General features: G+C 41.4%; 1 pseudogene; it reads left to right on the forward strand.

Annotated features, from left to right (window-relative positions):
* The first annotated feature begins 3059 nt into the window (after window positions 1–3059).
* On the forward strand, window positions 3060–3970 carry LOC148565768 (uncharacterized; annotated as a pseudogene).
* The last annotated feature ends 9876 nt before the right edge of the window (window positions 3971–13846 follow it).

The following is a 13846-nucleotide window of genomic DNA, read 5'->3' on the forward strand; positions in this document are numbered from 1 at the left end:
TGTAATTAAAATCCCTTATTTTTGATGTTTTGTTGGACAAGAATTGGTATCTTATTCTGTGAAAAATGTTACTCTTGGTTGCAGATATTACGATATTGATATAGAGTAAATAGTCATTTTTGATTATAAAAAATTAAGCCGCTGACAATACTGATCATGAATAATTTAAATAACTTTGTAATCATCGAAGATTTATTCCGTTTAACATTTCTAACCAAACATCAATTTGTAAGATGCGCCATTTGTTTAACTTCTGACATGGTTGTTACTAATCCAACGTATTAATATACTATTTTAATTTGAAAATAAAATAATAATTCTATTTCGGGCAACTTTGGGCAGCAAAAGCAAAAACCTTTTCTTAGTTCATATTGTTTTTACTAAATTCGCTATCCTCTCCGTCATAATCAATAATCATAATAAAAAAGTAAAAGGAACCCAAATTAAAATCGTTTTTTTCTCTGGGTATTTACTTTCTCCCTCTCCTTTTGAGTGATTGGAACCAACAGATAATATCGCCAACCTCATGCTTCTAATTATTTGTAGATGGGAGAAATCGAAGAAATTGCAATTGATGTTTGGTATGTCTCCAAATTCTTTTTTGTTTTTTAATTCCCACTCACAACTTCAGTTTTTCATGCATGTCGACAGGGGAGACCTTTTTGCAGATGATGACAGCAAAGATCGACATGGCAACATGAAGAGGATGGATACGCGAGAGAGAGGGCCGCTATAGAGTGAGGAACGACGAAGACAGGACATTCGCAAACGAAGAATGCCAGTGAAGAGTGAAGAAGTCCGTTGGGTTAGAGGAGAATGGCAACCACCGTTGATGGAGAAGTTTTTTCTCTATGCGCTAACTCTAACCCTTTTGTGTTTCAACTTTGGAACCCAAAACTCTCAGTTCTCACTTCTCACTCAGGACAAAAGTGAACTATTATTTTATTTTCAAATTAAAATAGTATATTAACACGTTGTATTAGTAATATTCACATGAGAAGCTAACAACGCATCTCACAAATTGACATCTGGGTAGAAATGTTAAACAGAGTAAATATTTTATGCTTACAAAATTTATTTAAATTATTCATGGTTAGAATTCGGATTTTTTTATTTAAATTAAAAATATATAATATTTACTGATTTAAATAAACATACAACTATTTACTAAAATACATTTTGGGTTACATTTTGGATGCAATGGGGGAAACCACACTAAAAGCGTATCATGGATGCACTGCTACCGTGTTGTGACACGCCACGTACTAGTCATATCTCGGATGCACCCGAGATATGAACAAAATTATATCTCGGATGCAGCGCATCCGTGATATGATCATAATTAGTTTTTACTCACTGCATCCGAAATATGCACATTTAGAGTGATCAGGGGCAGTGCATCCGAGATATGGTCTGGGGCGTATATAAACCCACAGCATCCGAGATCAGCGTGGATTAGGGTCATTTTTTTCAAACTTTGAGATTCTGCACGTGTGAAAGCGAGATTCTTCACGAGCTATGGCCCCCGAGCATATGTCCGCATAGGAGACATTAATAGGCTGAATGATACTTGGCATGTAGCTGGAGCGTTGGACTTTGAGGTTAGTGTTTAATAGTTTTTTTTTAATTTAAATCGGTAAATGTTATATTTTTTAATTTAAATAAAAAAATATCCGTGTTTAATAGGTTTAAAATTTGTAGATTTATATAATTATCTTGCAATGCGTTTAGGGTGTTAGTCTTTAGTGACTTAGAAATTTATATATTTCTGTTACATTTAACGTAAACGCATAGGTTGGTACATTATAGGTTGTAGTACTGTTTAGGGACAATTAATGATTTAGATATAACTAATTTGCGTTAGTTATCTGTTTTGGGAATTGCAGTGACCACGGTTACTTTTCCCACGCCATGTGATGCTAGGTCTTCCGCCGCCACCCATCCTACTTTCCTATATAAGGGAGGCTGGATTTGGGCATGCAGTGGAGTTGAAGGACTTTTTGTTTGACAGGTGCTTGATCTATGCAATTGTCGAGCAGTGGAGGCCGGAAACGTATACATTCCACCTTTTGTGGGGTGAGGCCAGCATTACGCTTGAGGATGTTGCCTACCACACTGGACTACGCACTGCCGGAGAGCCTGTTGGGGGTTGTACTAGAGACTTCCAGCGGTGGCATGGGCACCCGACATGGGAGTGGGCTGAGGACTTATTAGGGGCCAGGCCGCCACCACCACAGCAGGAAGGGAGGCAGGTGTTTGCAGTCAGGATGACATGGCTCAGGAACCAAGTGGCACATATCCCTGATGGGGCATCCCCGGAGACTCTCAGGCAGTATGCCCGATGCTACCTCATGATGCTTATTGGGGGGGTTTTTATTCACGGACAAGTTGGCAACACTTGTGCCGTTGAGATGGCTTCCACTACTAGAGGATTTCGATCGATGCAGCCAGTTGTCATGGGGGTCCGCACTTCTCTGGATCGTGACAGACATTGCAGGTTGCATGCCTCTTCTTTTATCATGGATATACCACAGGTTTCCGTGCTTTAGTCCAGCGGGTTACGACGTCGTCAAGTTCCCACTTGTGTCCAGGTATACGGAAGTTGTTATTAATTTGTTGATTATTATATGCTACACACCTAATATATGTTATCAATCTTTGCAGGTTGGCAGGGCTTGGGCAGCAGAGCCGAGATCATCATAATGGCAGGATACTTAGTTTGCGTCGTCGGATCGATGCGTTGACATTTGAGCAGGTATATCGTTCATTATTTTTCATTATTTTATGGTTGTATTTTTCATTATTTTACAATCTACCGTTGGTATATCGTTCATTATTTCATTATTTTGCAAACGGTTTCGCTGTACACCATACGACGATGCAGAGTTACGTCAGATTGCCCCAGATTGGCTCATGACTAATGCCGAGCTTTATACATGGAGGGCTGCCGTCCCTATCCTATCACATCGACAGGGTGAAGAGGCAGCTAGGGGGGCAGCAGCACATGCCCGCAGACTCAGTGAATGTTGATGAGTATCTCTTCAGGACGACCAGGGGAGATGACATCTGGTGGCCAGACCAGCATCGGTACTGGTACGATCTATTCAGGGGGCGTTACCAGCCGCAACACTTGGTTACTATCGACGGTCATCCGGATCTTTGCCCGACACAGGAGTACATCACCTGGTGGCAGCAGGCCTGCAGAGTGCGACATCTTTCCGGCGATGACATCCTGGCAGATCCCAGAGCAGCAGCCCCACCGGCTGATATCCTCCTTGCAGCTCCTGGTCACAGAGATGACTTACAGTTACTGCACGATGCCCCAGATCGGAGGCGACGGGCGAGGAGGCGACCTCGTGATGATGTCCAGAGACCAGCGCAATAGGCACATGGTCAGCGCGCCCGTAGGGACGGTGGGGATCCTTATGATGCAGACCAGCAGTTGTCAGATGAGGAGGCTGAGTATGCCCGACAAGAGGAGGTACATGAGGATGTCATTCCCGATGCGCATGCAGAGCATCCCTCTGACGCATTCTTCGTTGACCATGAGGCTAACGTTGCTTCGAGGCTTATGCGGGGTACCTCAATTGACCACCCAACTGATGATAGAGCTTGGGAGCAGCCCCAGTTCGACATTGGATCTGATGATATGATGGACATCGATGACATGTTCGAGATCCTCGGGGGACCCAGTCATGCGGTGGATGCCTTGGCCAGTTGTTATTGCCATAGGAGAGACGACACCGACATACCAGGGATGTCGAGCGGTGTTTCCATCCGGCATGGGACAGCTCCTCCAGGGCACTATCAGACTCCTCCACCACCACCGCACCAGTCAGGTTCTGCTCCGTCACCACACTTTCAGACTCCATCCCTACCACCGTCGACTCCACCATCTGGTACTATCTGGAGATCACCTCCTACGCCTCCTCCCATGATTCTATCAGCTCCTCTTCCGCCACCATACTAGCGTCCACCACTCACTTCCAGCCAGCCAGGTGTTCGTCCTCGTCCATACCGTCCTCCCAGGGTGTCCCGTCCTCGTGGATGTCGGACTGGACACCACTTGGATCTTGCCGCTGGATGGCGTTAGTTGCCATTAGTCATATATATATTATGCTTAATACTTATATTTATAGACCTTCATCAAATGTATGACTCTTTTTTAGTGCATCCAAATGTATAATTTGACTTGTTTATCCATGTAAATATATGTTTTTTTAAAAAAATATTGTAATGATTATAAATAAAAATTGTCATGCACACTTGACCATATCTCGGATGCATTGCCCCTGATCACTCTAATTGTGCATATCTTGGATGCAGTGGGTAAAAACTAATTTTGGTCATATCACGGATGCACTGCATTCGAGATATAGTTTTGTTCATATCTCGGGTGCATCCGAAATATGACTAGCACGTGGCGTGTCACAACACAGTAGCAGTGCATCCGTGATACGCTTTTAGTGTGGTTTCCCCCACTGCATCCGAGATGTGACCCAAAATGTATTTTAGTAAATAGTTGTACGTTTATTTAAATTAAAAAATATTATATATTTTTAATTTAAATAAAAAAAATCCTTAAAATTGTCAGCGTCTTAATTTTTCATGGTTAAAAATGACTATTTACTCTATTAATATATTAGATGTTATAGATTTATGGTACTCTTTTCATGTTAAGACATTGTCAACGTTTACTTATTATTATTATTATTATTATTATTATTATTAAATGGTTGGAATATTTTTTTTTTGGAGAGAATTGTGTCAAAGATCAACTCTATAGCATGCATAAAAAGTTAAAAATGTTACCATGACAAATTTTTCTTTTATATGTCATACACTGTCTTCGCTTTCACACTAAATTCTACCTAAATCTTCAAGAACATCATAGCAGCCACCACTAACATTACAAACACAGCCAAAAGTAATAATTGAATCTATAATTTTTGAGTTCTCAATTCAGCTTCCAGTTTGTCAATTTTCCAAGCAAAATCTAGCCTAATTTGGTCAAATTCTCTTGTAGAATTCATATTTTCACTTCCACCCATCTTTTTCTTGTCTATTATCAGTCTATACAAACAATCCACACCACATCTTTTCAGTGTTCTGCAACAATGAATTTTTAGGAGTCAGACAAAACTTATTAATAAAGCTAAAATAATTAAGCACAATTTCTCACATTATAGTTTGGACATCCAAAAAATGGCTTGTTAAGGTTGGAATATGTCATTGACCAGCCAAGAACAGCGCGGCACCCGCAACCACACTACTTTGGTACTCTCGAAGCCCTAGTTCGATTTGGGGACCTAGTGGTTGAGCATATGGAACTCTGGCTACCACCTGAAATCATGATCCCAGACCTGCAGCGATGCAAAATAGAAAAGAACAACAACAAAAAGAAGAAGTAGAAGAAGATGAGGAAGAAGAAGAGAAAGATTGGAAATAATGTTCTGTGATTTAGGTTATAAAAGGAAAAAATGAACTAAATAAGAGCAATTATACTTTTATCCAACTTAGCTAGCCTTTAACATGTCCAATATGGCAAAGGTTAGGCCATGTCACTAACAGTGTTGAGCTCTGGTGACAAAAAATACATGAGAAACTAATGTGGTGCACTTTTCGAATATGAGGGAAGGAGGAGAAACCAAATTATAGCAATTAAAATCTTAAGAATTAAATCGATACAACTTCAAAAACCAAAGTAGAACTTAATTCCTAACATATATATTATCCAAACTATTACAATATATGAGCTTCGGGTCAACTTGATTTGAACTGCCAATTCATGGATCATCACCGAGTTAAGTTGAAGTTCTAAAGAATTGCTTGATAAAATAATCAAGTTAGGTTAGGTTTAGATTTAACTCAACTCATCCAACCCAACCTATGTGCATCCTTATTTTGAATTCCTCAACTTTTTAGTAAGAGTTGCATGAAAATGATTTAATTTTAAATTCTTATTTACACTAAATCCTGAATACATTTCCAACATAATGATACGAATTTTGTGGGATAAACGGAGAACTATCGTATACTAATTAGTCTAATTACAAGAGCAATAACTAAAAAAATAAAAGAAGGTTTTGTAAATATGGCTAAATCATTTATTCAGGAGATGCATCAAGAATTGGACAAGACAATGATTAACAATTATGGAAAGTCAAACGTCTTACTATTCAAGATGCATTGAAGACTCTCGTTAGTTAAGATGAATTAAATAGGCATCACTTTCTTAGTATTTATTTTATGTTTATTTTATTTTAGTTTATTTTAAGCCCAGTTACGCTTTGGCCCATTTTTATTTTAGTGAACTTATGAGTTAGGATTTTAAACTTAAGAGGTATAAAAACCCTCTAAAATCTGATAACCACTTTTTTTCTTAATTTTTTATGAATGAAAATTTCTTTGAGTTTCTTTGAGAAACTTGGGTGTGAACAAGAGAGATAGAGTGATTCCTTGCATCAGGAAATCAAATTGAGGTAGAAGAGTCCTTTCTTTGATTTTCCATCTTACTTTAAGTTACGTTCCGTATCATTTGGTATAAGATTTTAGGTATTAAATTAATCCTTATTAATCTATATTTGTTTTTCTTTATCCTAAAAAAAAGAAATCCTGCATCATTTCCTGCGTCGTCCATTGTTCATCTTCGTGGCTTCCTTCATCTCTTTTTGTTCCTTCTTGTTATTGTCTCTTTTATTGTTTATTATTTTCTTTCTATTCGTGGTTTTCTTTTATTTTCCCATAACATTAGCTTTTTTTGAAGGATCTCTTACCATTACCTTCTAATTCAAATTTTTGTACAAGTTAAATTGAAACATTTGGTGTCAAAAAAGAAAAAAGAAAAAAAAAGCATTCAGTGCAAAAAAATAGAGTTGTGTTATCGTAAAAAGAAACACTCAAAAAATAAAAAATAAAAAATAAAAAACAAACCTAAAAAATATCTTTAGATAATTCATGATTATTATTATTGTTGTTGTTAACTCTTTGTATTCTGTGTCTTTGTCATTTTTTTTCCGGTCTTTTCCTCTTATCGTGGTGTCGAATTCTCTTTATTTTCTTATTTTATTTGATTTCTAAAGTACAACAGCCAAAGAGATTCAAGAATGGTGCGTTCAATAGAAGATAAAAGCCAATTTTAAAAATAAATACGAGTGTCCATCCTTGAGTGAAACACGTGAGAGAGTGATTGTGATGTCCTTTCTATAACATTTTTATTACAGGTTCATTGTTATAGTGCCTCATTCAGAAGATACTTTAGTTGACATGGAGTTGATGTAAAGGGTCATTCAACACTTAACTAATCGCTTGACTGAATTGGAAGCATGGAGGCAAGAGGTGACATAGACATTGTTCAAGAATACTGTTCATACCCTGGGTCGAGCTATCCGACCTGGGATGATTGACGACAAAGCGACCGACCTCTTCAGGTCAAGCGGACCGACTTCTTCTTAAAGAACTCGGCCAAATCGACAGGAAAGCCCATAAAGGGCCCAAGTAGAGGAACACGACCCAAATCCAAAGGCCGTCCAAGCCTATAGAGATAAGGGCGGTTCCCTTAAAGATAAGCTGACCTCAACTCAAAGATAAAGATAAGATAAGATAACTAACTTATCTTATCTAGAAAGGTCACTCTACAACTACTATAAATACACTGGAGCACCCAGGTATAACTCATACTCTGATTCTACTAAAAACCTGTTTAATACCCATGCTAACTTAAGCATTAGAGTCTCTTGCAGGTACCCCCACCCTCCGGTGACGAAGGATCAGCAGTGTAGCTAGATCAACAAGTCGAACATGACAGCTCCGACCGTCTCCCACCAGCCGGACACGTCGGTACCGATCCGTACAGAGGATCTCAACCAAGATCGACCTCCAGTTTCAGGTAACCCTCGGAACATTGGCGCCGTTGCCGGGGACCTGGAAGTCATCCCATCACCATGGCGGACAACCATGACAACGACCACGATTCAGGTCTGGAAGAGAGAACACCGCACAAGAACGCGGATGTCACGCTACAAGATACTCCGGAAACCAACAAGGACAAAGACTCACCAAATTCAGGGGCAATAGAAGCGCTCCTAGATCGCCTAAAACAAATGGAAAAAAGAAACTCAACAACAACGGAAAATCGGAAGAGATCTACAAAAAGAGGTGCGGCGACGTCGGGAGTTGGAAGAAAAACTACAGCAATTAGAAGCCGATCTCAAATCAAAAGCCCCTCGAGCCAATCTCGAAGAAAATTCACGCAAAGAGCAAGACCAGTTCACCAGGGAAATCATGAAAACCAAAATTCCAAAAGACTTCAAACTCCCGGATATGACCCTGTATGATGGCACCACGGATCCCAACCACCACCTCAGTAACTTCAGAAGCAGAATGTACCTCACTGATGCCCCAGATGCTGTTCGCTGCAAAGCTTTTCCAACAACTCTCACAAAGACAGCCATTCGATGGTTCGACAACCTACCCCCAAAGTCCATCTCAAGCTTTGATGACCTAGCTAAAAAATTCCTAGCCAGATTCTCTATTCAGAAAGATAAATCCAAGCACGCCCCCAGTTTACTAGGGATCAAACAAGGGGATCGAGAGAGCCTCCGCAACTATATGGAGAGATTCAACAAAACGTGCATGGACATACAAAGTTTACCCACAGAGGCCGCCATCATGGGACTCATCAACGGCCTACGAGAAGGACCTTTAAGCCAATCTATATCAAAAAAGTACCTGACCTCCTTGGATGAAGTGCAGGAACGAGCAGAAAAATACATCAACATGGAAGAAAACGATCGGTTAGGAGAGACCTCAAAATCGGGGGCCTCTTACCGAGATAGAGACAAGGATCCAAGAGGAAAGAAGATCGACAAGGGGAGAAAATAAAAAAATACCACAATTACACTCCTCTCAGGGCATCCTTGGTCAAGATATACAAAGAAGTCTGCCATACAGAAAAAATTCCCCCAACACGGCCACTCAAAGGCAAAAAGGGAGGAGGAAACCGGAAGGAATATTGTGAATACCATCGAATCCGAGGACATTCCACAAACGAATGTTTCGACTTAAAAAATATCATAGAAAAATTGGTGAGAGAAGGAAAGTTAGATCGATTCCTGGCCACCCGAGATGATGATCAAAGAAAGAGACGAAGGGATGAAGATACCGAACAAACAGAACGATCACCTCGGACACCAGAAAGACATGTCCACATGATACATGGCGGATTCACAGCAGGTGGGATCTACAAATCCTCTCGCAAAAGATATCTCAAAGAAGTATATCATGTCGAAGGAGAGGAGGAAGCACTCAACATCCCGGCAATAACATTCACTAAAGAGGACGCATCCGGCATCATCGCAGGACACGACGATCCCATGGTCATCACCATCATATTAGCAAACGCCAACCTACACCGCACCTTAATAGACCAAGGGAGTTCTGCCGACATCTTATTCAAAACAGCCTTTGATAAACTCGGCTTAGAAGAAAAAGAACTTCAAGCATATCCAAACAGTCTGTTTGGACTAGGAGACACCCCGGTTCGACCACTAGGATACATACCACTACATACAACCTTCGGAAAAGGGAACCAATCCAGGACCCTCAAAATAGACTACATCGTGGTCGATGTAAGTTCAGCTTACAATGCTCTCATAGGTCGGACAACACTCAACCAACTCGGCGCAATAGTCTCGACCCCACACCTATGTATGAAATTCCCAACATCAAAAGGGATAGCCACGATAAAAGCAGATAAAAAAATGGCACGTCACTGTTACAACGAAAGCCTAAACCTCAGAGGCAAAGGAGAGGAGTTCCACACAATCGAGCTGGGCGGAGTTCAACGACGAGAAGAACTTCGTCCCCAGCTAGAGGGTGAGATAGAAAAGATCCAGATCGGGGACACCTCGGAAAAAATAACTAATATCGGCAATATCCTAAAAGGAGATTCAAAGGAATTACTAATACAATTCTTGCGAGATAATGTCGATCTCTTCGCGTGGAAAGCCGCAGATATGCCAGGCATAGACCCCAAGCTAATGTGTCATAAGTTGGCGGTCTATCCAGGATCTCGGCCGGTACAGCAGAGACGAAGAAAACTTGGGCCAGAGCGATCCCAGGCTGTGGAAGAACAAGTACAGGCACTACTGGAAGCTGGATTCATAAGAGAAGTCAAATATCCACTATGGCTAGCCAACGTTGTCTTGGTGAAAAAATCAAATGGGAAGTGGCGAATGTGCACCGATTACACCGATCTCAACAAGGCTTGTCCAAAAGATTCTTACCCACTCCCAAATATCGACGCTCTGGTAGACGCTTCCTCCGGATATAAATATCTCTCATTTATGGACGCATACTCGGGATACAATCAGATCCCCATGTATCCACTAGATCAAGAAAAGACTTCGTTCCTAACACCAAAAGCAAACTACTGCTACATTGTGATGCCTTTCGGTCTCAAGAACGCAGGAGCTACTTATCAAAGGCTAATGAATAAAGTCTTCTCGGATCACATTGGAAAGATCATGGAAGTCTACGTGGATGACATGCTAATAAAAACACAAAGTGAAGAGACATTATTGTCCGACCTGGCCCAAGTATTCGACACCATAAGGAAGCATGACATGCGACTCAATCCCGCAAAATGCACCTTTGCAGTAGAAGCAGGAAAATTCTTAGGTTTCATGCTCACACAAAGAGGAATTGAAGCAAATCCAGACAAATGTCAGGCCATACTCAACATGAAGAGCCCAACCTGTGTCAAAGAAGTACAGCAACTCAACGGGAGATTGGCCGCCCTATCCCGATTCTTCGCAGGAGCTGCGATAAGATCTCTCCCCTTCTATGCTACTTTAAGAAAGGGAAAGCAGTTCGAATGGACGACAGAATGTGAGCAAGCCTTCCAAGACTTTAAGAAGTTCTTAGGACAGCCACCTATCCTCTCTCGACCACGAGAAGGAGAACCACTCATATTATATCTCGCAGTAGGAAGCCGGGCAGTAGCGTCAGCACTAGTCAGAAAAGACGAAAACGGACAACAACCCGTCTACTTCATTAGTAAAGCACTGCAGGGATCCGAGTTGAACTATCAAAAAATAGAAAAATTTGCCTATACTCTCATTCTAACATCTCGACGACTTCGCCCTTACTTCCAGGCCCACACCATCAAAGTTCGCACTAACCAGCCCTTGAAAGGAATATTGCAGAAAACAGATTTAGCAGGTAGAATTCTACAATGGGCAGTCGAGCTGTCAGAGTTCTACCTCCAATATGAAACTCGGACGACCATTAAGTCACAATATCTGGCCGACTTTATCGCAGAATTCACAGATGCCCTGGAAACCCTCACAGAGTGGAATCTCTATGTGGACGGTTCGTCAAATAAAACTGGAAGCGGTGCATGAGTGATAATAGAAAGCAACCAGGGAACCCAAGTTGAGCTCTCCCTCAAGTTCGGGTTCCCGGCTTCAAATAACCAGGCGGAATACGAAGCACTGCTAGCTGGTTTGAAGCTGGCTGAAGAGGTTGGAGCTCGGAAACTCAACATCTACAGCGATTCGCAAGTTGTCACATCACAAATAACAGGGAGCTACCAAGCCAAAGATCCCACCATGAAAAGGTATTTGGATAAGACCAAGGAACAACTTGGACAAATCGGGGAATATAAGATATACCATATACCCCGAGAACAAAATGCCCGAGCTGATGCACTCTCAAAATTAGCCAGCACCAAACCGGGGGGCAACAATAGAAGTCTCATCCAGAAAATACTACAGAGCCCGTCGATCTCGGAGGAACAAAAAGTCCTAACCATAACAGGCCAGGACCAAGGATGGACGACCCCCATAATCAATTACCTCAAAACAGGAACACTCCCCATGGAAGAAAAGGAGGCAAAGAGGCTAAAAAGGGAGGCACAGTACTATACCATCATAAACAACATCCTGTACAAAAGAGGGATCTCAGTACCATTGCTAAAATGCGTGCCGACCTCCCACACCAGGGAAGTGTTAGAAGAAGTACACGGCGGCATTTGTGGCAATCATCTCGGAGCAAGGGCTCTCGCCAAAAAGATACTTCGGGCAGGGTTTTATTGGCCAACTCTACAGAAAGAATCTACAGAATTTGTAAAGACATGTCCACCATGCCAGAAACATGCCAACTTCCACATCGCCCCGCCAGAAGAACTCATCAACGTGACTTCGGCTTGGCCATTTGCAAAATGGGGACTCGACCTTCTCGGCCCCTTTCCCCAGGGATCAGGGCAAGTTAAATTCCTCATAGTAGGGGTAGATTACTTTACAAAGTGGATCGAGGCAGAGCCCCTAGCCAACGCCACCGCCCAAAGAAGTCGAAAATTCTTATATAGAAACATTGTCACAAGGTTCAGAATTCCATATTCAATAACCACAGACAATGGTACTCAATTCACAGATGCAGGCTTCAGAAAACTAGTAGCCAACTTGAATACAAAGCACCAGTACACCTCCGTCGAACATCCACAAGCCAATGGACAGGCCGAAGCCGCCAACAAAGTCATATTGGTAGGGTTAAAATGGAGACTGCAAGATGCAAAGGGAGCCTAGGTAGAGGAGCTTCCACAGGTTCTATGGGCATATCGAACGACGCCACATTCTACCACAAAGGAATCCCCCTTCCGGTTAGCATACAGAATAGAGGCAATGATTCCAATAGAGATTGAGGAAGGATCACATAGAGTAGTCCATTATAATGAGGGAGAAAACTCCCAACTTCAGAGGGAAGAGCTCGACCTACTACCTGAAATCCAAGAAAGAGCTCGAATCAAGGAAGAAGCTCTAAAGCGCCGAATGGCTTCCAGATATAATCAAAGGGTAGTACCGAGAAGTTTCGCTGAGAACGATCTCATCCTAATCCGAAATGATATTGGAACAGTTAGACCCGAAGAAGGGAAGCTGGCAGCAAACTGGAAGGGACCCTACCGAGTTATAGAAGTACTCGGGAAGGGCTACTATAGACTGTCCGAGCTTGATGGACGGGAGCTTCCCAGATCATGGCACGCCTGCAACCTAAGAAGGTACTACAGTTAAAAAAAGGTGAAGGATCTCATTAGTGGATGCGCTCTTTTTCCTGAAAAGGTTTTTTAATGAGGCACCAGGTTGAGACCTAGACCATACCCGACGTAAAGGGATGAAAAACTCCCACATGTATATATTTGCACTTTTACTTTGAATAAAGTTTATTTAGATATTCTACAAGAATTCAAGATGCATTAATCTGAAGTATTCATCATCCGATTATAAAGCAACAGGTCGGCAGAAAGTGAAAAATAATTTCACTGCACGACCACGATAAAGATAAACCGTTCGATAAAGGTGAAAGCGCGATTCACCCAAAGGACGATCTAAAGATGCCAACCACTTTCTACAAATTGGCAAAGATGAACACAGAATAATGTAAGAAGTTATCGAAAGCAATCCAAAAAAGAACCTGACAAGGTCTTACGGATAGCTAAAATAATAACTTAAAGACTGGCCGACGTCCAGAAGTCGGACCAAGTCAACCCAAGTTATAAGTAAACCCTGGAAAGAGGTCTGGCCAACCCTATTAAAGAGGATTACTTTAACTTAGAAGGGCTCGACCTAACAAAGTCAGCCCAAAATGAAAAGGTTATAAGAGTAAACCCTGAAAGAGACCTGACAAAGGTCCAAGAAAGAGGATTACAAAAATAACCTAGAAAGAGATTGACCTAACGAAGTCGATCTCCTACAAAATAAAAAGGTTATAAAAGTAATCCCTGAAAGAGACCTGACAAAGGTCCAAGAAAGAGGATTACAGAAATAACCTAAAAAGAGATCGACCTAAC

Source organism: Arachis ipaensis, chromosome B5, assembly GCF_059453495.1.
Source record: "Arachis ipaensis isolate K30076 ecotype BB chromosome B5, ASM5945349v1, whole genome shotgun sequence".
Classification (NCBI taxonomy): domain Eukaryota; kingdom Viridiplantae; phylum Streptophyta; class Magnoliopsida; order Fabales; family Fabaceae; genus Arachis; species Arachis ipaensis.